Below are 24133 nucleotides of genomic sequence, written 5' to 3'. Positions count from 1 at the left end.
CTAACCCTAGGTCAGGATGCCCTACCCATAGAAACCCTAACCCTAGGTCCAAGTGGCCTACCCATAGGAACCATAACCAGAGCTCCAAGTGGCCTACCCCTAGAAACCATTACCCTAGGTTGGGAAGCCCTGCCCATAGGAACCCTAACCCTAGGTTGGGAATCCGTAACCAGAGGAACCCTAACTCTAGCTCAAAGTGGCCTAACCATAGGAACCCTAACCATAGCTTGAAGTGGCGTAGCCATATGAACGCTAACCCTAGGTAGGGATACCCTAAACCTAGGTCGGGGTGCCCTGCACATAGAAACCCTAACCCTAGGTACAAGTGGTCTACCCATAGGTACCCTAACCCTTGGTATGGAAGCCCTACCCATAGGAACCCTAGCCCTAGGTCGGGGTGCCCTACCCATAGGTACCCTAACCCTAGCTCCAAGTGGCCTACCCGTAGGAACCCTAACCCTAGGTCGGGGTTCCCTACCCATAGGCCACTTGGACCTAGGGTTAGGGTTCCTCTGGGTATGGCTTCCCAACATAGGGATAGGGATCCTTTGGGTAGGGCACCGCGACCTAGCTTTAGTGTTTCTTTGGGTAGGGCTTCCCGACCTAGGGTTAGGGTTTCTATGGGTAGGCCACTTGGATCTAGGGTTAAGGTTACTATGTGAAGGGGTTCCCGACATAGGGTTACGTTTCAAATAGGTAGGCCACCTGGAGCTAGGGATAGGGTTACTTTGTGTAGGGCTTCCTGACCTAGGGATAGGGTTCCTATGAGTAGGGACTGCGACCTAGGGTTAGGGTTCCTATGGGTAGGCCCCTTGGAGCTAGGGTTAGTGTTCCTATGGGTAGACCCCTTGGAGCTAGGGTTAGTGTTCCTATGGGTAGACCACTTGGAGCTAGGGTTAGGGGTCCTATGGGTAAGCCACTTGGAGCTAGGGTTAGGGTTCCTATGGGTAGGGCTTCCTTACCTACATTTAGGGTTCCTATGGGTAGGCCACTTGGACCGTGGGTTAGGGTTCCTATGGGTAGGGCTTCCTGACCTAGGGTTAGGGTTCCTATCGGTAGGCCACTTAGAGCTAGGGTTAGGGTTCCTATGGGTAGGCCACTTGGACCTAGGGTTAGGGTTCCTATGGATAGGGCACCCTGATCTAGCGTTAGGGTTCCTAATGGGTAGGGCTTCCCGACCAAGGTTAGAGTTCCTATGGGTAGGGCACACTGACCTAGGGTTAGGGTTCCTATGGGTAGGCCTCTTTGATCTAGAGTTAGGGTTCCTATGGGTAGGGCTTCCCGACCTACATTTAGGGTTCCTATGGGTAGGCCACTTGGGTGGGTCACTTGGAGCTAGGGTTAGGGTTCCTATGGGTAGGGCACCCTTATCTATGGTTAGGGTTCCTATGATTAGGCAATTTGGAGCTAGGGTTAGGGTTCCTATGGGTAGGGCTTCCCGACCTACATTTAGGGTTCCTATGGGTAGGCCACTTGGACCTAGGCTTAGGGTTCCTATGGGTAGGGCTTCCTGACCTAGGGTTAGGGTTCCTATGGGTAGGCCACTTGAACCTAGGGTTAAGGTTCCTATGGGTAGGGCTTCCCGACCTAGGGTTAGGATTCCTATGGGTGGGCAACTTGCAGCTTGGGTTAGGGTTCCTATGGGTAGGCCACTTGGAGCTAGGGATAGGATTCCTATGGGTAGGGCACCCCGACCTAGTGTTAGGGTTCCTATGGGGAAGCCTTCCCGACCTAGTGTTAGGGTTCCTATGGGTAGGGCACCCTGACCTAGGTTTCGGGTTCCTATGTCTAGGCCACTTGGACCTAGGGTTAGGGTTCCTATGGGTAGGGCATCCTGACTTAGGGTTAGAGTTCCCTTAGGCAGGTCACCCCGACCTAGGGTTAGGATTCCTATGGGTAGGCAACTTTGAGCTAGGGTTATGCTTCCTATCGGTAGGCCACTTGGACGTAAGATTAGCGTTTCTATGGGTAGGGCTTCTCGACCTTGTGTTAGGGTTCAAATGGGTAGGCCAATTGGAGCTAGGTTTAGGATTCCTATGGGTAGGCCACTTGGAGTTAGGGTCTTGGTTCCTACGGGTAGGGCTTCCCGACGTAGCGTTATGGTTCCTATGGGTAGGGGACCCCGACCTATCGTAAGGGTTCCTATTGGGAGGCCTCTTGGAGTTAGGGTTAGGTATCCTATGATTAGGGCATCCTGACTTAGGGTTAGGGTTCCTATGGGTAGGGATTCCAGACCTAGGGTTACGGTTCCTCTAGGTAGGGCACTCCGACCTAGGATTAGTGTTCCTACGGTTAGGCCACTTGGAGCTAGGGTTAGGGTTCGTGTGGTTAGGGCACCCCTAACTAGGGTTAGGCTTCCTATGGTTAGTGCACCCCAACCTAGGGTTAGGGTTCTTATGGTTAGGCCACTTGGAGCTAGGGTTAGGTTACCTATGGGTAGGGCTTCCCGACCTAGGCTGAGGGTTTCTATGGGTAGGCCACTTGGAGCTAGGCTTAATGTTCCTTTGGGTAGGCCACTTGTACCTAGGGTTAGTGTTCCTATGGGTAGGGCACCCCGACCTAGGGTGTGGATTCCTATGTGTTGAGCTTCCCGACCTAGGGTTAGGGTTCCTATGGGTTGGACACCTCGACCTAGGTTTAGGGTTCCTATGGGTAGGCCACTTGGACCTAGTGTTAGGGTTCCTATGGGTGGGGCTTTCTGACCTAGGGTTAGGGATCGTATGGGTAGGCCACTTCGAGCTAGGGTTAGGGTTCCTATGGGTAGGTGTCATAGTTCTTCTCCCCCACTTGGAGCTTTTGGGTTGCAAGATGGGGACCTGCATGGGCTCTTCGAAACTAATCCTAGTCTAGATCTGGTTCTGCTGCCACCAGTTAAGTTTAAAGTGGGTAACACACTGCCTGTCCCCCAAACTTCCCCTGGGGAACCCAGATTCAAACCCCTTGAATCTTACCAGAGAGAGAGAGAAACAGCCAGTTCCCCTCCCCTCCTTCCCCCTCTCCAGCCTGCTCCGGAGAGATTACACACCGAGTCAAATCCTTGACTCAACACAAAGAGGGACTCACCTCCCCCTCCCCTTCCCTTGAAATGCAACCAAGAGGAGAATCAATCAAGTCCTAAAAAGAAAAGAGTTTATTAAAAGAACAAAAGAAAGTACACTATCTCTGTAATACCAGGATGGAACAATGCACAGGGTCTAACTTATAAACCTGGAGAGATTTCTCTTTCCCCCTTTCTTTCTCAGTAAAAGCAAAGTAACAGCAAAACACACAATTGCAAATGTAGAAATAAACTTATAATACTAGTTCGCCTTTTTAATACTTACTAGCCTGAATAAATGAACAATACTGCAGAAATCTTGGAGGACTTGAAAAGGTGTCTGGACTCCCTTAGCTCCAAAGAGAGACTCAACTCAAACAAAAAAAAACAGAAAAAAACTTCCCTCCACAGAGATTTGAAATTATCTTGTCCCTGATTGGTCCTCTGCTCAGGTGTTCATCAGGTACTGCTTGTTAATCCTTTACAGGTAAAAGAGACCTTAACCCTTAACTAACTGTTTATGACAGTAGGCCACTTGGACCTAGGGTTAGGGTTGCTATGAGTAGGGCACCCTGATCTAGGCTTAGGATTCCTATGGCTAGGCCACTTGGAGCTAGGATTAGGGTTCTTATGGGTAGGGTACCCCGACCTAGGGTTAGGGTTCCTATGGGTAGGTCACTTTTAGCTATGGTTAGGGTTCCTATTGGTAGGGCACCCCAACCTAGGCTTAGGGTTTCTATGGGTAGGCGACTTGGAGCTAGGGTTAGGGTTCCTATGGGTAGGGCACCCCGACCTAGGGTTAGTCTTCCTATGGGTAGGGCTTCCCGACCTAGGGTTAGGATTCTTATATGTAGGCCACTTGGAGCGAGGGTTAGGGTTTCTATTGGTAGGGAACCCCAACCTAGGCTTAGGGATCCTATGGGTAGGCCACTTTTAGCTATGGTTAGGGTTCCTATGGTCAGGGATTCCAGACCTAGGGTTATGGTTCCTACGGGTAGGGTACACCGACCTAGGGTTATGGTTCCTATGGGTAGGTCACCCCGACCTAGGGTTAGGGTTCCTATGGGTGGGTCACTTTTAGCTATGGTTAGGGTTCCTATTGGTAGGGAACCCCAACCTAGGCTTAGGGTTTCTATGGGTAGGCGACTTGGAGCTAGTTTTAGGGTTCCTATGGGTAGGCCACTTGTACGTAGGGTTAGGGTTCCTATGGTCAGGGATTCCAGAGCTAGGGTTACGGTTCCTATGGGTAGGGTACCCCGACCTAGGGTTAGTGTTCCTATGGGTAGGCCACTTGGAGCTAGGGTTAGGGTGCCTATGGGTAGGGCTTCCCGACCTACGGTTACGGTTCCTATGGGTAGGCCATTTGGACCTAGGGTTAGGGTTCCTATGGTTTAGGGTTAGGGTTTGAGCTAGGGTTAGGGATTCTATGGGCAGGCCACTTGGAGCTAGGGTTAGGGTTCCTATGTGTAGGGATTTCCGACCTAGGGTTAGGGTTCCTATGGGTACGGCACCCTGACCTAGGGTTAGGGTTCCTATTGGTAGGCCACTTGGACCTAGGGTTAGGGTTCCTATGGGTGTGGGTTCCCGACCTAGGGTTACGGATCCTATGAGTAGGGCACCCCGACCTATGGTTAGGGTTCCTATGGGTAGGCAACTTGGAGCTAGGGTTAGGGTTCCTATGGGTAGGCAACTTGGAGCTAGGGTTAAGGTTCCTATGGGTAGGCCACTTGGACCTAGGGTTAGGATTCATATGGGTAGGGCTTCCTGAACTAGGTTTAGGGTTCCTATGATTAGGCCACCCCAACCTAGGGTTAGGGTTCCTATGTATAGGCCACTTGGACTTAGGGTTAGGTTTCCTATGCGTAGGCCATTTGTTCCTAGGGTTAGGGTTCCTATGGGTAGGCTATTTGTACCTAGCGTTAGGGTTTCTATGTTTAGGCCACTTGGACAGAGGGTTAGGGTTCCTATGGGTCAGCCACTTGGACCTAGGATTAGGATTCATATGTGTAGGCCACTTGGAGCTATGGTTAGGGTTCCTATGGGAAGGCCACTTGTAGCTTGGGTTAGGGTTCCTATGGTTAGTGCTTCTCAACCTCGGGTTATGGTTCCTATGGTTAGGCCACTTGGAGGTAGGGTTAGGGTTCCTATGGGTAGGGCGCTTGGAGCTAGGGTTAGGTTTCCTTTGGGTAGGGTTTCCCGACCTAGGGTAAGGGTTCCTATGATTAGGCCACCCCGACCTAGGGTTAGGGTTCCTATGTATAGGCCACTTGGACTTAGGGTTAGGGTTCCTACTGGTAGGTCACTTGGAGCTAGGGTTAGTGTTCCTATGGGTAGAGCTTTCCGAGCTAGGGTTAGGGTTCCTATGTTTAGGTCTTCCCGAGCTAGGTTTAGGGTTACTACAGGTAGAGCACTTGGACCTAGTGTTAGGGTTCCTATGCTTAGGCCACTTGAAGCTAGTGTTAGGGTTTCTATGGGTAGGGCACCCCGACCTAGGGTTAGGGTTCCTATGGGTATGTCTTCCCTAGCTAGGGTTAAGGTTGCTATGGCTAAGTGTATTGTTATCATTTAGCTAGTTATAGAGGTATAAAAGAGAGAATAAAAAATCACTGTCTGTCTGTGTAATTTCCTTCTTTTGCTCTGACAGTCTGAGGCGTGGTTCTTCGGCTAAGCAGCAAAGGCAGCCATAAGCTGGGAAGTGTATGGTCACATCCTCACATTCCAAACTAGTCACATTGAAATAAGGTGCTATTGGCGTATTAGGAATACAATCCTGTCCTGATATTACTCTCTCCTCTAGAGAAAGGGAAGAGCCTATAAGATGTCAATGAAAACTTAGTTTAATAGCTTCCAGTCTGTCAAGAACTCACTTATCAACAGACACATCTGGAAATCCCTTATGTCTATATAGGTGTATTTGTGAAAACCTCACTTTTGTGTTGTTTTGTATGTTTATTTTCATGGTCTCTGTCTGATTCTGTAATTGTTTCTGTCTGCTGTATAATTAATTTTGGTGGGTATAAACCAATGAAGGTGGTGGCATATAACTGGTTAAATAACCATGTTACAATATGTTAGGACTGATTAGTTAAATTTCAGTAAAATGATTGGTTAAGGTGTAGCTAAGCAAAACTCAGGTTTTACTATATACTCTGCAGTCAATCAGGAAGTGGTGGTGGGGGGGAATGGGAACAGGGACTGGGGATGGGGGAATTGGGATCATGTTTTGCTAAAGAGGAAAATGGGAACAGGGGATGGGAACAGAAACAGGGACATAGACAAGGCTCTGTGGTGTCAGAGCTGGGCAGAGGGGAAACACTAAGGAAGGAAACTGGAATCATGCTTGCTGGAAGTTCACCTCAATAAACATCGAATTGTTTGCGCCTTTGGACTTCAGGTATTGTTGCTCTCTGTTCATGCAAGAAGGACCAGGGAAGTAAGAAGGTGAAGGAATAAGCCCCCTAACACACCACATGATCCATTGTTACAGCCAAGCTCTAAGATACAACCACATTTGCTCCAATCCCTCAGATAGAGACAAACACCTACAATATCTCTATCAAGCATTCTTAAAACTACAATACCCACCTGCTGAAGTGAAAAAAAACAGATTGACAGATCCAGAAGAGTACCCAGAAGTCACCTACTACAAGACAGTCCCAACAAAGAAAATAACAGAACGCCACTAGCCGTTACCTTCAGCCCCCAACTAAAACCTCTCCAGCGCATCATCAAAGATCTACAACTTATCCTGAAAGATGATCCTTCACTCTCACAGATCTTGGGAGACAGACCTGTCATCACTTACAGACAGCCCTCCCAAGCTGAAGCAAATACTCACCAGTAACCACACACCACAGGACAAAACCACTAACCCAGGAACCTATCCTTGCAACAAAGCCCGATGCCAACTCTGTCCATATATCTATTCAAGTGACACCATCATACGGCCTAATCACATCAGCCACACCATCAGGGGCTCATTCACCTGCACATCTACCAATGCGATATATTTCATTATGTGCCAGCAATGCCCTACTACCATGTACATTGGCCAAACTGGACAGTCTCTATGCAAAAGAATTAATGGACACAAATCTGACATCAGGAATCATAACATTCAAAAACTAGTAGGAGAACACTTCAACCTCTCTGGCCATTCAGGTGGCAATTTTGCAACAGAAAAGCTTCAAAAACAGACTCCAATGAGAAACTGCTGAACTTGAATTGATATGCAAACTAGATACTATCAATTTAGGCTTAAATAGAGACTGGGAATGCCTGAGCCATTACACACATTGAATCTATTTCCCATGTTAAGTATCCTCACAGCTTCTCTTCAAACTGTCTTAAATGGGCTATCTTGATTATCACTACAAAAGTTTTTTTCTCCTGCTGACAACAGTTCATCTTAATTAATTAGCCTCTTAGAGTTGGTTGGGCAACTCCCAACTTTTCATGTTCTGTGTGTGTGTGTGTGTGTGTGTATATGTATGTATGTATGTGTGTGTGTATATATATATATATATATATATATATATATATATATATATATATATAATACACACAGAGATCTCCTCACTATATGTTCGATTCTATGCGTCCAATGAAGTGGGCTGTAGCCCATGAAAGCTTATGCTCAAATAAATTTGTTAGTCTTTAAGGTGCCGCAAGTACTCCTGTTTTTTTTGCGGATACAGACTAACACAGCTGCTACTCTGAAACCTGTAGAAGGCTGTTTCATTTTCAAAAGTGTCTAAGTCATTTAGGATCCTTTCAGTTGAAAGTCCATGGAACTTAGGTGCTTTACAAAATGTTATGCAAAGAGGCTAATGCCCAGATCTTCAAAAAGTTTTTAGGCACCTACCACCTATTGTAATTAATGGCACATAAATACCCTTGAGGATCTTGTTGATATTCAAACACAATTGAGAAGCAGTTCTGCTGTATTCCAAGGTCTTAGCTAATTCATCTTGACTAGTGTTTGAGTAGCAAAAGCAACTTTTTCCCTGTGATGCAATTAGCTCAGTTGATATTTGCAGCCTTTCAAACTGTAGCAAAATGTACAATCTTTATTGCACACTGGTGATGAAAGAAGGCAAAATGAAGTTATATAAAGATCAACATTTATCTCACTCCTCTTCAGAGCATGTTGAATACTGAAATGGGTTTAATTCAGACTTGTGCCCCTCACACAGCTTTAAGCAGTAGATACTGTCCATCAGCATGTGGGGAGCCTGTCCGCTATACATTAAGCACTTGATCCTGCTCCTATTGAACTCATTGGCCAACCAACACCCCTGTCCCCTTTGACTTCAGTAGTGCAGGATCTATATCCTTAATAGAGAAGTGGGAGAGAATTACTTGAATATATTAGGCTGTTATATATCCCATTTTGAGTCCTTAAGATAATTGTCCATTGCCTCTGTACATCTAGAACATATTCCACTCCAGTGACTGGCCACACTCACTTGATATGAAATACTGGCTATTGTCTAATTGAAAGGGCAAGTGACCTCTTTGAAGAGTTATGCCATTTAATTATTTTATTCTGGGGACAGAGCAGGGCAAAGAATGGGACCCATGTAGCAAGGGAAAGGGGAGCCAGTGAGCCTCCAAGACAGCTCCTGTCTCTGCAGGGAAGTGAATTAACTTCCCTTCCTACACAAGGAGATGGGGCAGCGAAAGCTCCCTGCCTGTTCCTTCTCCCCACACCCACCCCGGGGGAAATTTTCTGTGAGAGATAGTGTGTAGAGTTGGGTAAAAATAAGAGGAGAACATAGAAACTAAATTCTTTAGAAAATGATTGCTGATGGCTTTTTAATTTTTTATTTGAAATATCCAAATTTCAACAAATGTCAACCAGAAGTATGGGTGGTTGAGAAAAAGAGGGAGAACATTTTGTGAAAATGCTTTGGCCAATGTTTTTTCTCAGGTTGGCTTTTATTTTATTTCTTTATTTCTGTTTTTTCAGTTTTATGTGTAAAGCAGTGTATCATTCTACAGCAATAACAATTAAAAACCATCACACACTCCATATTAGAAATGCAAAACAAGAGAAAAAAATTCTGTTTGGATCTGATAACATGTTAATAAGTTACTAGCTTCCAAGTGAGTTCTGTGAACTACAGTGGCACAGAAACATGAAAGGTTTCGCTGTGGTTTGAAAGTAGCCTGCTGTTTAATTTCAGTTTTATATTGTTCAAATTTTCAGATGAACTTTCAGTTCTACACTTAAGACTTTGTATAGTGAATTCAAAACAAAAACCTTTTTCCTTTTTCCTTTTTCCTTAAGTGCAAAAAAACACTCCACTTGATAGCCTTTATTAGTTTATTCAGAATGTCTCCAGAAATGTCATTTTTTTTAGCAGCAGGAAAGAATATATTTTTCCTCTTCTTTTCTTTTAAAGGAAATTAAGACCACTGTTGTCAGCAATTCTCTCCTGTCTTGAACTTCACTTCATGAGGCTGTATAGCCATCTTTTTTTTCCCCATCTGCTGGCATTTTAGTAAACAAATCACTACAGTTCTGTTGTGCCTCAATCATATTTTCCTTTCCCAAGAGAAAAATAATGTAGTAATTTTTTGGGTCATTTTCCCTTTATCTGACCATCCAAGGTGTGGTGCAAAGAGTTTGGGTAGGTGGTTCAGATTTTGACATTTCACAAATATATATGTTACATTAACATAACTAGTTTATCTTTATGGATAGCTTGTAATCTAAATCTTAATCTTGAAATGTGTGAACATTAAGATTCTCACGAGGGATGGGTTGGTCCAATGGAGATCAGGGTTTTGCAAGCTTCTTAAAATATTTTTCGAAGTTGCAATACACAACTAGGCCAGATCTTCAGATAGTGTAAGTAGCATAGGTTGATCAAATCAATAGGTACAATGGGATGGAATTAGCAATGTACTTTAAGCAGTAATAATGCATCATCTATTTAAATTTACAAAATCACAGTAATATGGTAGGAGGAATTTGACCTTACAATGAAATCTGGGATCATTTACTTTTTAGATGAGTGTAAGAGCAGGACAATAGGACACAGACATGCTCATTCACTCACTCACCCACCCACCCACATAGCATGAAGGTATAAATAGTAGATTCCCTTTTTTGGTACAGCTGATGCATCAATTGCCAGCAGCAGTTGGTGGGACTGAACATCAGGTGTGAAAGTGTAACACCGACGACCCGAACCTGGGACCTCTGCAGCTTAGTGCATGAGCCTCTAAGCAGGTTGAGCTAAAAGCCAACTGGCTTTTAGCTAAGACTGTAGAGCAGGCTCATTCTCATTCTCTCTCTCTCTCTCTCTCTCTCTCTCAAAGTGGTCTCAGTGCCACTAGATGGGACAGAACACCATACTCTGAAGGTGTGTGGGTTACACAAGCACATTAGCTGTTTGTCTACATGAAGGAAATTGGAACACAAACAAGACACAGAGTTTAATATCAACGATGCTCGTGCAGAATAGGGGCTCTTGCGTTTATTTGATAGCTTAATTTGATTTTCATTGCCCTATAATGTATTATTTTATCATCTAAAAGACAACACACACACATGAACACACACACAGTTTTACAGTGTGGGAGCTACACTATAAACATACCTAGTGGAATGTTTACTAAAATAATTTATGATATTTAGTCTTTTGGGGGGGGGGATTTCATAGCTAATCTCGCAATATTGATTTTCCAAAAGTGGAACTTTTAGCTTCCAAAATACTGTGACGGCGTGGGAATTTTCTGTAAATATTTGGTATGAGTACTGTGTGTGCCTCAGTTTTCCCCAGGCTGCATTGTCACCTAGGAATGGAACAGGGCTGTTTACTCTCAGGCAGCCTATGATGCCTGACTGTCTTGAGTTTGGGCCCATGTCAATGGAGAGTTCATGAAGACAATATCAAAGCCAACCCTAGGGACATTTGCTACCTACCAATGAACGAGCTTTGATGGCTCATCACTCCTCAGGAAGCCAGCTGTGTTTGACCAGCTAGAGGAAAAAGGATTAAGGAGGGGCCAGGTGGGATTGGCTCATGAACCTGAACAAAGAGTACACAAAGGGACAGAGAGTGGAAGCCAAAGAGGGACATACCGCTTGGGCGGGGCTCTCGGCTAACCCGAATGGATCACGCTGTATCTTTCTATGCTAACCAAGGGCTTTCTATGCTGTGTTCCAGATGACTAATAAGCCCTTCTGCTCTGACAATGATGGCTGAGAGTCACTGCAGATGCTGAAAGTGGGTGTGCCTTGCTCCTTTTGGGTGTACAAGTCTCCCTCGGGTGCCCATCCCCTCGTTGAAGGGAGCTCACGTTGTGAAGCTTGGGTGCTGAAGGCCGCAAGGTTCACTCCAAGGAGGCAGTGAAGCCGAGTGACTTACCCTAGTGAAAGAGTGAATCCTCTAGGGGGTCTGGCTCACTGTAGGGGTCCTCCCAAAGGCTGTTCCAAAGCTGGGGTCATAGCACCAATCCTGTGGATCTGTGACACATACTGTATTAAAGTATAACACATAGTGCTAATAAGTGAAGCAGCTTGCTGATAAATAGAAAAAGGATGAATAATAGGGGAAATACTAATTAATGATTTTTTAAATAAAAATATTTCATTTTTAAAATATATTATTTGACTAATATTATTCAAACCAGCTCTACTGCCATACCATTTATTGTACTATCCCCATTATGACAGAGTGGGATTCAACTGTCAGAAATTTATATCTGAGGCAGAGAAGTTTTTTTGTTTGGTTTGGTTTGGTTTGGTTTTTTTGAACATAGGGACCATGAGTCTCTTCTCAGTTATACTTGTGTGCACAGCTGTTGAAGCAAATTGAAACAGAAGAGCAAACTCAAAAATTCTAATGACTGTATATTGTCATGGGTGTTGATATCATATGCCAAAGTGACACATCATCATCATGCATGGTGGTACATGGCATGAGGAAGAGGATGGAACAAGGGTAAAAATGTAGCTGAAATAAGTCCTTGTCCCCAAAGAGGCTCATAACTAGCAAAACAAAATTATGTGTCTATGCACACATACAGAATAAAAAAAACTGTGTAAGACAACATCCCTTGTGTTCCCAGATACCCTCCTCACCCCACTATAGTGTCCCAAGATGGAGCAGTAATTCTCAAGCCAAGAGTTTTCCCTGGATTCTGGCTTAGGAAAAGGGAAGACTCTGGCAGGGTTTTGCTTTTCCCCTGGAAGGAAGGGTAAACTGGAGATTGTGTTCTCCATTTTCCTTTTTTTTTTCCTGGAAGGAAAGGGAAACTAGCATAGGGCAGATCTTCCTGTAGAAGACAGAAATCATATAAGGGATACCTACCTTGGACAATTCTACCAAAAGTCTTGGTATTCATATCACATGTCAGCTCCTCCTGCTACTCCCACTTCAGATTCTCTCACCTGAAGAGTCTTCATTTCATGAGCTGATGAACTGGCAGGATGAGAGAGAGCTGAGTTCCCACAAGTGTAAGAGAAGGAGATGAGGTAGACCTCTCCCTCTGTGTTACGAGGAGGAGGTGATCTGTGCCCACATACTGTGGAACAGGATTTTGTAGATGTGCTCCACTGTCAGCCGAAGGTTTGAACAGAACTTTCCAGCTTTTTTCTCTTGTTCTCCAGCTCTCTTTTTATTTTATGCACAAGTCTGTTTTATGGATGGGATTGCTCAGCATTAGCCTAATTGTTCTCATTCCCACTGACTTCACCGAAAGCAGAGTTAGACCAACACTGAGAGTTTTGAAAATCCTATACTTGGGTGTTCTTAGAATTAACCTGGTTTCAGTGGGCCTGGCCTTGGAATTTTACTGTGTGTCCTGCTGGTCTGCTGTGCAACTTGTCATCCCTCATTGGGGTTATACAATATTCATGTATATGCCTTTTAGGTTTTGATCCAGCAAAGTACTTAAACATGTGTTTAACCTTGAGGAAGATTTGTAGTCCCATTTGGCAACTCTTGTGCAGCCAGAACACGGGTACAAAATAATATTGCTTTTGTAGTGTTAATTTACATGTGTTTGGGCCAAAAGCAAAGATGACTTGAAACTTGCCTTTAGGTTCAGTTTAAAAGGAAGTATTAAATATTTCCAGGATAAGGTAGATTGAGACTGCAACACTTCTTATCTCAAGGACACTCTGCTGCAGCCTTTCTGTCCCTTTCCTAGCAAATGCAGATGAATGCACACGCTCACACACACACAATTTTCAATTGTACTAGGTGTTATTTTTTAATTAGACAATATGAATAATGTGCTCTGATAGAACTGAATTAGAAATACAACAAGGCTCAATATATATTTCCACTTTAACCAAAAATATAGTGCAAGTATGATATCTATTTTAATGAATTCAGGAAATTAGCTGGAACGTGATAGAAAATAAAAAGATACAAATGAGAAATTAGTATTTTTACAACACATAAATAACACTGCTCTCTCAAAGTGTCAGCTGCCTGGTGAAAACTCTGGCATATAAGTGGAACAGCTGGACACACTATGTACTGTTTTCCACATCCATCCATATTTGGTAGTATGTTTATTTGATGTCCTATATCTGGAGTGCTTTATAGCCTTGAAAAGGTTAATGCATATAGATAAAATTACGTGATAACAGCTGGAAAATATTTTGTGTTAGCAATGTTAGATGTTGTCAATTAGAAGTTGACAGACAATTGCTGTTACAGAAAAAAAGATGCAAATTATGTCCACCAGGATATCTGGAACAGATTTGAAAGTTACATTGAAGAACACTATGATTTGCCATGATACCACACTAGCTGACATCAAATATTTTCATAACTATAGACAACTCAGAAAATGTAGAATCTGTGGTTTAAATGCTGTTTCCTAAGCCTGAAGTTCAAGCCCAATGTGACTGAAATGTTAAAGCAGTATTCCGGGAGACCTATTTTGACATTAGTCACAGTAGTTTGAAATGTGACTTGGATTCTATTAGTCATCACATAAGAGTTAGGGCTGGGGTGCAGAATAAAGGTTCAGGATATAACTTTATGCCCAGCCATGGCTAGCATGTTGTACATTTGTAATTCCAGTCTGTTTAATGTACCTTTTGTATTGACTCCCAAGAAAAAGGCAGAGTCTCTGACTCTGGATTGAAAAATGTGTCTGAGGTACAGAGATACATGCAAAAATTTCAACACAGCAATTTGAATTTAATGCTGAGTGAGTCAAAACTCACTATGATCTCATTTTCAGAGAGGTTTCCAATGTGACCAAAGCCCATGAAATTAGTATATGAGTCCTCCAGGCCAAGAATGAATTCCGGGAGACCTATTTTGACATTAAAGAGTCCTATATTGCTGGTTAATGGCATTTGGTCATCTCTGCAGCACTTTCAGGGTGGCATTGATTACTGGTGTTTTCAGGATCCCGCTGCAGTAAATTAGATTGGATTGCTTGAGGAGAGATCCCATTAGTGCATATTGAACCAATTAGCTCAAGGAACATACATAGCAGTCTCGATACCTTGAGAGAGGTGTCCAGGGCCTGCCAAAAAATCCTGTTAGCTTTTCTTTTTTCATAACAAAAATGAAGCCAATGCTGTATGTAGCACATAAGTATCATTCATTTATAGAGCTTCTGACTGGGGAGGTAAAGAATGCCATGTTCTCTTGGTGTGTGCAGCCTCAAGAGTCCAATTCAGGCACTTTTCCCCCAGCCAAAGTAATACTCTCTATATAAAATCCTCTTTTGTTTGTTTTTGTTTTTTTAAGCACATGTTATATACTCAGTCCCTTCTAGCTCCTGCTTAGGATTACTGATTTCAAAAATCCATCATGGCTCTTTGGAGATCTATGCGTGAGGGAGCACATAGGCTGAAAAAGAGAATGGCAATGGCAAAAAAATCCATTCCAGCTCATCTACCCAATAGCACTGCACCTCTGCAGTAAAGGAAGCAATGAGAACTTTTCTCTCTATAGTATCACAGTTGCAAAAAATCACAACTGTTCTCTGTAGTGCATTGGTTAATCATCCCATACTGCATGACCCAAACATCAGATTCAGGCATTGGTTACTCTCATCTCAGTGTGCAGAAAGTTGTCATAAGTACAACAGCAACTTGATAAGGCAGAAAACTCTAAACCAAACCAATTTACCATTAGCTATCTTATTTTGCCAGATTGAGTTCAGACCTGTCACACACAAAGATGCTCTAGAAGCCTTACACAAATTTGAGCTACCATGTACAAAATAGATCCATGTCCCTGTGGCTGGTGAAAGGCAGCAAAGAACAATTGTCGTTGTGGTGTTTGCTCAGAAGATGGAGATATCCTCTTCCAGTTGCTGTTTTGAGCATGGGATTGATTTTGGCAGCTTCAACTGAACAGGAATGAAAAGAGAAGATGTTTTGGGAGCTTCAAGACATTTCTGATTAAAAGTGTTGCCGGGGGGAGGGAAGGGGGAGTGTTTTTTTAAAAAAAATACTTCTGCTTTTTCTTTATATTTTAATGTCAGCATAATTATTATTTTACCTAGCTCTAATATGGTGCCATCTTGTAGTACTAATCATACAACAGCACAACCAGAGTGTTGTCATGAAATGTCTGCTTCTAATCAAGGATATAGAAAGTAATCTAATTTAAATATTAAAACTGCTAGTTAAAAAGACAAAATAATCTTCTTTCAGGATATCAGCTGTCCAAATAATATGAAAGAATTACAAGTATAGGATCAAAGGTTTTAGTATAGTGTGGTTTTTCAAGCTAATCTTCAGATAGTACAAGAAGCACATGAATTAGTCATTTTTATTATATTTCAGGTGAGGGAATAGGAAACTGTACATTTCATTAAAATTGTCTGTTCATTTACCATCTATTGTTTATTGTCATTACTTAGTTAGATGAAGGAAAACACCTTGATTTTAACACAGCTGGATTCCATCCCTTGTGTTTCACTCTAATTACTATCCATGTGTAAGCCAGTCAGGAGATTTAAGTGGTCTTGCAGAGATATTACTAAAGACAGCCAGATGGTGACATCTGCTCCAAATTGACACTAGGATTTCAGCATTGAAAGTACTTGTATATGATTTACATTTTCTGTTATCTGGAATGCAAGTTGTGTATGCAACAAGAAAATAGAAAAAGGAATCCAAGTTCTGATGTCTGGGAGATCATATTAGAAAACATCTGAGGTGCAACTATAATGTGGGTGTGATGCTGAACAATTACAAATGCATAGCTGGAAACTAACCTTGTTTAGCTGTGTTTAGTTTGTTCAGCATTATCAAAATAGATATTAGATGTTAAGTAGATAAGAATGTCTTTAGACTTTATAAAATGTTCATAGGCTGCTGCATGTATTGATCTCACTTATAATCTCTTTAGCCCATGGTATAGAGTTATATTGAGTGTTTGCATTATAAATCTCTGTAATTGTGTAACTCAACAAACAGGAAAAGAGGCATTGATTAAGGTAAAGTGCTCACCCTGCACACAAGAATGGCCCATTGAAAGCAATTGATGAATGGTGTAGCATCACAGGACAGAGACTTTTCTGATTGCAAGAGGTGCACAAATTCCTAAACAGAAGTGCAGAGATCCCCATGCTGCTTGGCATAGGTTAGCTCTGAAATAAATAAAATATTTTGAATTGACAGCTCACTACATCTCTGTCACTCTTAGGATTTAGTCTGCAACTCATTTGTGGTATATGCTTGCTTGCTTTAACCTGTATTTCTAACCTTATTTCTTTTTCCTACTTAATAAATGTTTGTTAGTTTATTACAGAATTGGCTACAGGCCTTGTCTTTTCTGAGAGATCCAAGATACCAGGTGATCTGGGGTAAGTGACTAATCTCTTGAGACTGGAAGCAACCTGAATATTTTGTTATTTTTTATATAAGTGGCCATTTATCACTCAGTCCAGCTTGCCTGCGTGGCAAGAGAGACTAGAGTGGCTAAGGGATCTGTCTGTGATCCCATTGGTAAGATTGTTATAGTGATCCAGGAGTTCACTTCTGTGAATGAGTTTGCGAAATCTAGTATGTTCTTAACCTTTTAAAACTTTCCTGGGAGGGGTGGGTGGGAGCTGAGCCTTCTGGAACATCTTCATACAGAACCCAAGTACTGAATCCAAACTAAGATTCAGACTAAGAACAGAGCACTTAGGTGCCCAATTCCCACTGCCTTTCCTCATTGCCCTTCTTATAGTTGAATCTTTCTGAAGTTTGAAAGGATTTGTGCACCTCACCATGTTTACCTGGGAATCCGCCAAGTCAGAGAGAAACAGACGTCGTTGTGGATGTTGAAATGGCTAGTTAGTGTTTTGAATGATACAGCGCTGAATACTCGTTCACTCACCTGCAGAGAATGCCTGCTCAGTCCTTCCAAATTCCAGTTTTCTATGCTGAGGACACACAGGACCCTAAGAGATGCACCAGCTGAACATACAGCAAGCGAAATGTACACGGTTTTACCCTGATAGAACAAGGGAGAGGGAGAAAGCTATCTACAGTATTAATATGGCCCCATTACCATAGTATCTGAGTACCTCATGATCTTTAATGTATTTATCCTTATAACAGCCCTGTGAGTTAGTGAAGTGCTATTATCACATTTTACAGATGGGAAACTGAGGCACAGAGATTAAAGCCCAGATCCTCAAAGATATTTAGGCTCCTAACTCACATTGACATCAGTGGAAGTTGGGAGCCTAAAACCTCTGAGGATCTGGGCCTAAGAGACTTGCCAAAGGTCACACAAGCAGTCTCTTGTAGAGCAGAAAATTGAAGCTAGGTTGTCTGAGTCCCATGCTAGCACCTTAACTCCATTGGACTATCTTTCCTCTCATTGCTTCCCCACCCCACCGTACCCATCCATTCTTTGGTAGTCAGTTTAACCTTTCTTTCTTCTATAAGACAATAAAATTGTTCAGAAACAACCCCCATAAATCATCTATTGAGGCACACCCTGTAAGTTGAATGTATAGATTAGTGACAATACTGTATTCATACCTAACTATTTTACAGCTATTTTGAAGAACATAAGAACTAAGTGCAAAAAGTAAAGGGCCAAAACCAATGAAGTTAGGAGTAGTCATAGCAGCAGCTTCAGTGGGCATAGTATCAGACTCAAAATGCATTATGAATTGTTTTGTATGAATTGAGAACTGTTCAAACTACATGGTAAGTTATAGAACAAGTTGAGATACACTTGCTTTGTGCAATTGTCAACAAACTGCATCATACCCATTGGCAAAAGAGTGTGATTATTATTTGCTTTTAGCTGTCAAGAAAGGACTAACTTTTCAAGTTTATGTGAGGAAACATTCAAATGATTAGATTGTCAGGAAGCGTTCGTTGCATTTTATTATCAGTAATAAAGTATGTTAATATTAGGGGTGTAGGATTTGCAGTTGTAGAAAATGATCTACCACAGATGGAGCTGAATAAAGGATGGGAGAACCTTAATTTCTGAAGCTCCAAAGCAAACTTTTAAGTTTTCAAAAATGCTAAACAAAATCAGAGATCTAAAAGAAGATAGATTACAGGAACAAATTAGATGTACTATATTTGGATTTTCATAAAGCATTTGATATGATCTCATGAAATCTTGAGAAATTAGTTCAAATTGGACTGAATAAGTATGCTGTCAAGTGGATTGAAAATTCTAAAAGTGTGTAAACAAAGTGTGAGGCAAAACAGCAATGCATCAAGGTGTTGAACCGGGTACTTCAGAGATCAGTATTAGGAATAACATGCGGATGCACAGAAATCAGTGGTAAGAATCACCCACTGATGATCAGAGAGAGAGGAAGTAAAATCAGAATACTTAATGAAACTTGCAGATGGTAGTAAGGGACAGATTGTAGTGCGTGGGTGCCCCAAGGTATCTAATGGATATAAGGAACCAGGAGCTGGTGATCAGGATACCATGAACCCAACTTTCTGGGAATGTTAGAGAGGGATCACTACCAGCAATCTCAGTGGGTACTGAAGATGCCCACAAAATACTCTCATGATCTGGGAGAGCTGAATAAGAAACCATGCCAAATTAAACTCCAACTGCCTCCTTTCCCCCAAGCTAGGGGGCAGAGCTATGTGAAAAGAACAGGACAGGAGTATTTGTGGCACCATAGAGACTAACAAATTTAGTTGAGCATAAACTTTTGTGGAAAATACAGTAGGAAGATATATATATATATTACAGAGAACATAAAAAAATGGGTGTTGCCATACACACTATAACGAGAGTGATCAGTTAAGGTGACTGATCACTCTCGTTATAGTGTGTATGGCAACACCCATTTTTCATGTTCTCTCTCTCTCTCTCTATGTATTCCTACTGTCTTTTCCACTGCATGCATCCAATGAAGTGGGTTTTAGTCCACGAAAGCTTATGCTCAAATATATTTGTTAGTCTCTAAGGTGCCACTAGTACTCCTCATTCTTTTTGCTGATACAGATTAACATGACTATCACTCTGAGAGCTATGTGAGTATCTTATAATGAAACCTGAAGCAATTTTGTTTGTCTTGAGGTTTTGTTATGAGTCTGAAAGAGGCTGAATTTCAGTGCCACTGTTGGCAAGAATCAGAGGTCAAAAATAGGCTTGTACACAGGTAAGTTTTGCTTGATTTTGGAGTTTGTTTCTGTCCAATTGAGTAAGGAGGAGTCCCTCCGTATAAATCTTCCTCCCTAAAGGTCAAATGATGCGCTTCCTCAAAGCCTCTTCTAAGCCCATGTCTGCTTTCCACTCTTACCAGTCATGAGGCTATTTATAAAGGAACAGAGGGAAAGAAAAGTGGAGCGGCAATATCTTTAAAAAAAACTCTACCTTCTAATCCACACATTAGTTGCTAAAACTTGAAGAACATCAGTCCCTTTTTTTTTCCTATGGTGTAAACATTAGGCGAGGATACAATGTATGTGTGTGTGTTGGGATGGGGAGGAGGGGTGAATAGTTTTCTTCAGTCTCAACCAGGGAAAATTCTTGCTTTTTCCTTTTTCTGCAAAAGAATGATTTGAGCAAAGCAGCCCTCTGATGGCATTTATAATAATGGCAAAAGGTGTTGCAGTTTTCACCCGATTCAATCATACACTGGTTCCTCCAGTAAATGAAAAAAAAAATTCTTGCTTGTCAAAAATCAGGAGCGAGACTGGCTTTGTTCCAAGAAAATCTAAATCTCTTGACAGCGTCACTCCTGCTGCACTTGCAAAAGTTTCCAGTGTATCTGAATGGGGAGGGGGGAATCAGAGAATGCTCTGCCACATTTGCAAGACTTGATTCCTACAAATGTTGAAAGAAGAGTTTTTCTAATTTTACCCTTATTATGAAATTCCTTCAGGCACTGGCTGCATAGTCTCCCTGCTTATGAATCATTTCCTCTGTGCTGAGGGCCCCTTAGGAAGAGGCAATGGCAATCAGTAAATAACAGTGCATAGACTTGATTAGTGCCGAATCAACTAAAAGTTTCTCCTTACATTGAAAACTATAAGAAGGATCATACACATCACTTATCTTATTTTTTTTCTTTAAATGTCATTTCAAAGTCTTAAGGATCTTGTTATTAATCAGTCGTGTGCGGTGTTTTATAAAAGTTTTCATGCATTTGCTCAGAAAGCAGGGCAGAGGGGGCATAATGAGCCTCTTCTGAGAAAATTAAATTATGTCAGTATTCATCAGCATGGTCTTTTGGGTGCAAAAACATAATCAGCAGATATGCAGTGAAGAGAGTGAACTAATAAAGATGAAGAAAGGGAAGGAGGAGAAGAGGAGGATTTGTCCTCAAAGGAAATGATGACAGGATGCCAAAACGACAATATAGTGTACCAAATTGTGCACACACTTACATACCTGCAAACAGCTCACCCATTGGGTCTCTACTCTTGCAAGACACAGCCCCATCTGCAATAGAACTTATCCGAGGCCCACAGATTGACCAGTGCAGGTCCCCAGTCCCAGCATATAGCCTTAAGGTGAGTTGGAGGGGAGAGAGAAGAAGGAAGGAGCCACCATGGCAGGAAAAGGGGGGGGGGAACAGTAGAAAGAAAGGAAAACAACACAAGAAGGGAAGAAAAGAATGGAGACAGAAAAGGAGAGAGGAGAATGAATGGACAAAAAAAGTTAGTCATGGGGTATGCAGCAAAGGGTTGTTGAGGACAGAACATCCTTCCAAGAACCTGTCACAAGATTTTGCCAGTAAACATAGAAGATGAAGAAAAATATCTGTCTTAAACAAAGAAACAATTGCAGACTTTTGCTTTCTGTTGTGTCCCTTGGGTTGGGTTTTAAGTCATTTTCATGATATGTATTTAAAATAAGAAGACTGAAACTGATCATAAGTAATCTATGCAACCTAAATTCCCTGTTTCTGGCTTAGGCAAATGATACAGAGCTTGTTCCAGCCAGGGGGTGGAGTATCAGTAGAAAATGGCTTAAAATTAAATTATTTGTTGCTTGTTTGATATCTTTAATCCTCATTTCAATTTCATAAGCTGCTGGATATAACAAATCAATGTTAATGCATTTTTATAGAATTGATATTTTCTATGAACATATATAACACAATAAATCTTTGAAAAGATTCTTTATCTCTTCTGACACATTTTTCTCCTTTAATGTATAGCCTTATAAAAGAAGGGCAGAAAAAATATAATCCTGTAAAAAAGATGATGTCCCTATTACTCATGTAAACTAGTACTGTTAATATTTCTAGCTAGAACATTAAATTAGGGTGCAGCTCCCCCATTGACAGAAATGTATTTTCAAGATAAAATAATCAGTGCTTAGACAAGCAATAATTGCTAGTGATAAATGGAACAACTAGACATTAAAATAGATATTAGTATCTGAAATACTGAATGTTTAAACTCTTGTCATATTTAAATGGAATATTGTTCTTTTTATTGATTTAATTAAATGTATGATTTTTGTTTTGTTTTGTTTTAAATAAAAAGGGGTCCACTGTGTTACAACTTGGGCGGGAGAAAGGGCAAAAGCTAAACATACATGCCTTAAGAGGTAGTGCTAGTGACTGCATATGTAGCATCTTCCCTATGAGTTGTTATTGAACTAATGTTTCATTCAGTGGTGTAAGAGGAAACTGCTGGTGGAGGTGTCATGTGACAATGATCAAGAATTACAGAAAGAATCATTTTTTTCTAAGACCAAACAGGAACTTTATTTATCCCTAAAGATACTCTGTGTGTCTCTGCAGAACTTCAGCCTAGAACCTACCTAGCCCCTCCTGCTAGGTGTCCATACTACTGTTTTAGAGTACACATACTCTCATAAGTGTGTCTTCACAATATTCTCTCTCAGCACAGTGAATACCCAGAAAGAAAAACTGCCATAATTGCCAGAGAACTGGCAAAGCTCAACATTGACATTGCAGTGCTTAGTGAGACCAGACGGGCCCATGAGGGCCAATTAAAAGAAGATGGAGGTGGTTACACCTTCTTTTGGAAAGGAAAGCCACCTGAAGAGAGACCTATTCACGGGATTCGCGTTGCCATCAAAAATAAGATCACCAGTCAACTTTTGGAGCTTCCTGTGGGGATCAACGAGATCAACATGACTCTTCTGCTCAATCTCAGCAACAACCAATATGCCACAGTCATCAGTGCATACCCCCAACACTTGATGATGAGGAAGACAACAAGGAACAGTTTTATAGGACTCTAGATGCAGTTCTCACAGCCACACTTAAGGCAGACATACTCATCTTATTGGGAGATTTTAGTGCCAGTGTCGGATGGGACTCCCAACTCTGGAGCGGCACAATAGGCAAAGAAGGGGTGGGAAATTATAAACCCCAATGGTATTCTCCTCCTCAGCAAATGTGTGGAGCATGATCTGCTCATCACAAATACCATCTTTAGATATGTTTAGAGTATTTGTTACTTTAGAGTAACAAATTTAAGACCACCTGGAAACATCTTCGGTCCAAACAGTGGCACCTCTTTGACTATGTTATAGTCAGAGCCTGAGATTACGTCGATGTTTGTATAACATGAACCATGAGAGGTACAGATCACTGTTGGATAGACCATCCATTAGTAAGATCAATCATGTACCTGCAGCTCACTCCACTACACTGCAAACACCCAAGACTAAGTATAAGCGGTACAATGTCAAAGCACTTCAAGACCAAGCCAGCTGTGAGACATTCCAGCAAGACCTACCTGAGAAACTCTCTAACTTGCCTCATAACATCATTGATATTCAAGAGCACTGGGATCAACTTAAAAATACCATTCACAATGCATGTGCTGAAATTATAGATATTCCACTCATTGGCACCAAGACTGGCTTGATGGAAACAATGAGGAAATCCTAGCATTAATTCAACAGAAAAGAACTGCATTCTGCAACTGGCAAAATTATTCCTCTAATGAACGAAAACATGAGGCTTATCACCTGCTCAAAGCTGAAGTCTAAAGAAGGCTGTGTGACATCAAAAATGAGTGGTGGTAAGAGAAGACCTCTGAGATCCAGAGTTTCATAGGCCAGGATGACATGAGAAGCTTCTTTCAAGCAACAAAAGCTTTACATGGGCGAAGCCCCAAAGTCCCCACCCCTTTACATTCCCAGGATGGCTCCACTCTCCTCAAGGACAATGTGGCTATTAAACCACACCAGTAGGAGCACTTTGAAAGCCTACTAAACCGCGAATACATGGTCTCTGAAGACAACTTTGAGTCTATTCCACAATGCTCAGCAATGGAACACCTCACTGATCCCCCATCTTCTGAGGAAGTCCGGCATGCCATCACCCAGACAAAAAATCACAAGCACCAGGTCCAAATGGCATACCAGCTGAGGTTTTTAAAGCTGGTGGAACAATGCTCCAACACAAATTTTGCCAACTTCTTGGCAAAATCTCGACCTTCAAAGAAATTCCACCTGACTATAAGAATGTCAACATTGTTACACTATTCAAGAAAGGGAACATGTCTTTGTGCGGGAAATACAGAGGTATTGCCGTCTCCTCCATCACAGGGAAGATCCTTGCCAGGATCCTACTAAACCACCTTCTTCCCACTGCTGAGGTACACCTCCCTGAATCACAGTGTGGCTTCAGGCCAGGCACAACTGACATGATCTTCATGGCACAACAGGTTCAGGAGAA

General features: G+C 42.1%; 1 long non-coding RNA gene across 1 annotated transcript in view; it reads left to right on the top strand.

Annotated features, from left to right (window-relative positions):
- The window catches only part of LOC123365141, an 88580-nt gene that overhangs the window by 55668 nt on the left and 8779 nt on the right, over window positions 1-24133 (top strand). Inside the window, exon 2 of the long non-coding RNA XR_006577445.1 lies at window positions 16779-16843. This is a non-coding gene — a long non-coding RNA (uncharacterized LOC123365141). The remainder of the gene's footprint in view (window positions 1-16778; window positions 16844-24133) is intronic.

This window comes from Mauremys mutica, chromosome 2 (assembly GCF_020497125.1).
Source record: "Mauremys mutica isolate MM-2020 ecotype Southern chromosome 2, ASM2049712v1, whole genome shotgun sequence".
Lineage (NCBI taxonomy): Eukaryota > Metazoa > Chordata > Testudines > Geoemydidae > Mauremys > Mauremys mutica.
The sequence above is the reverse complement of the archived record's forward strand: the minus strand, read 5'-3'. Positions and strand labels throughout refer to the sequence as shown.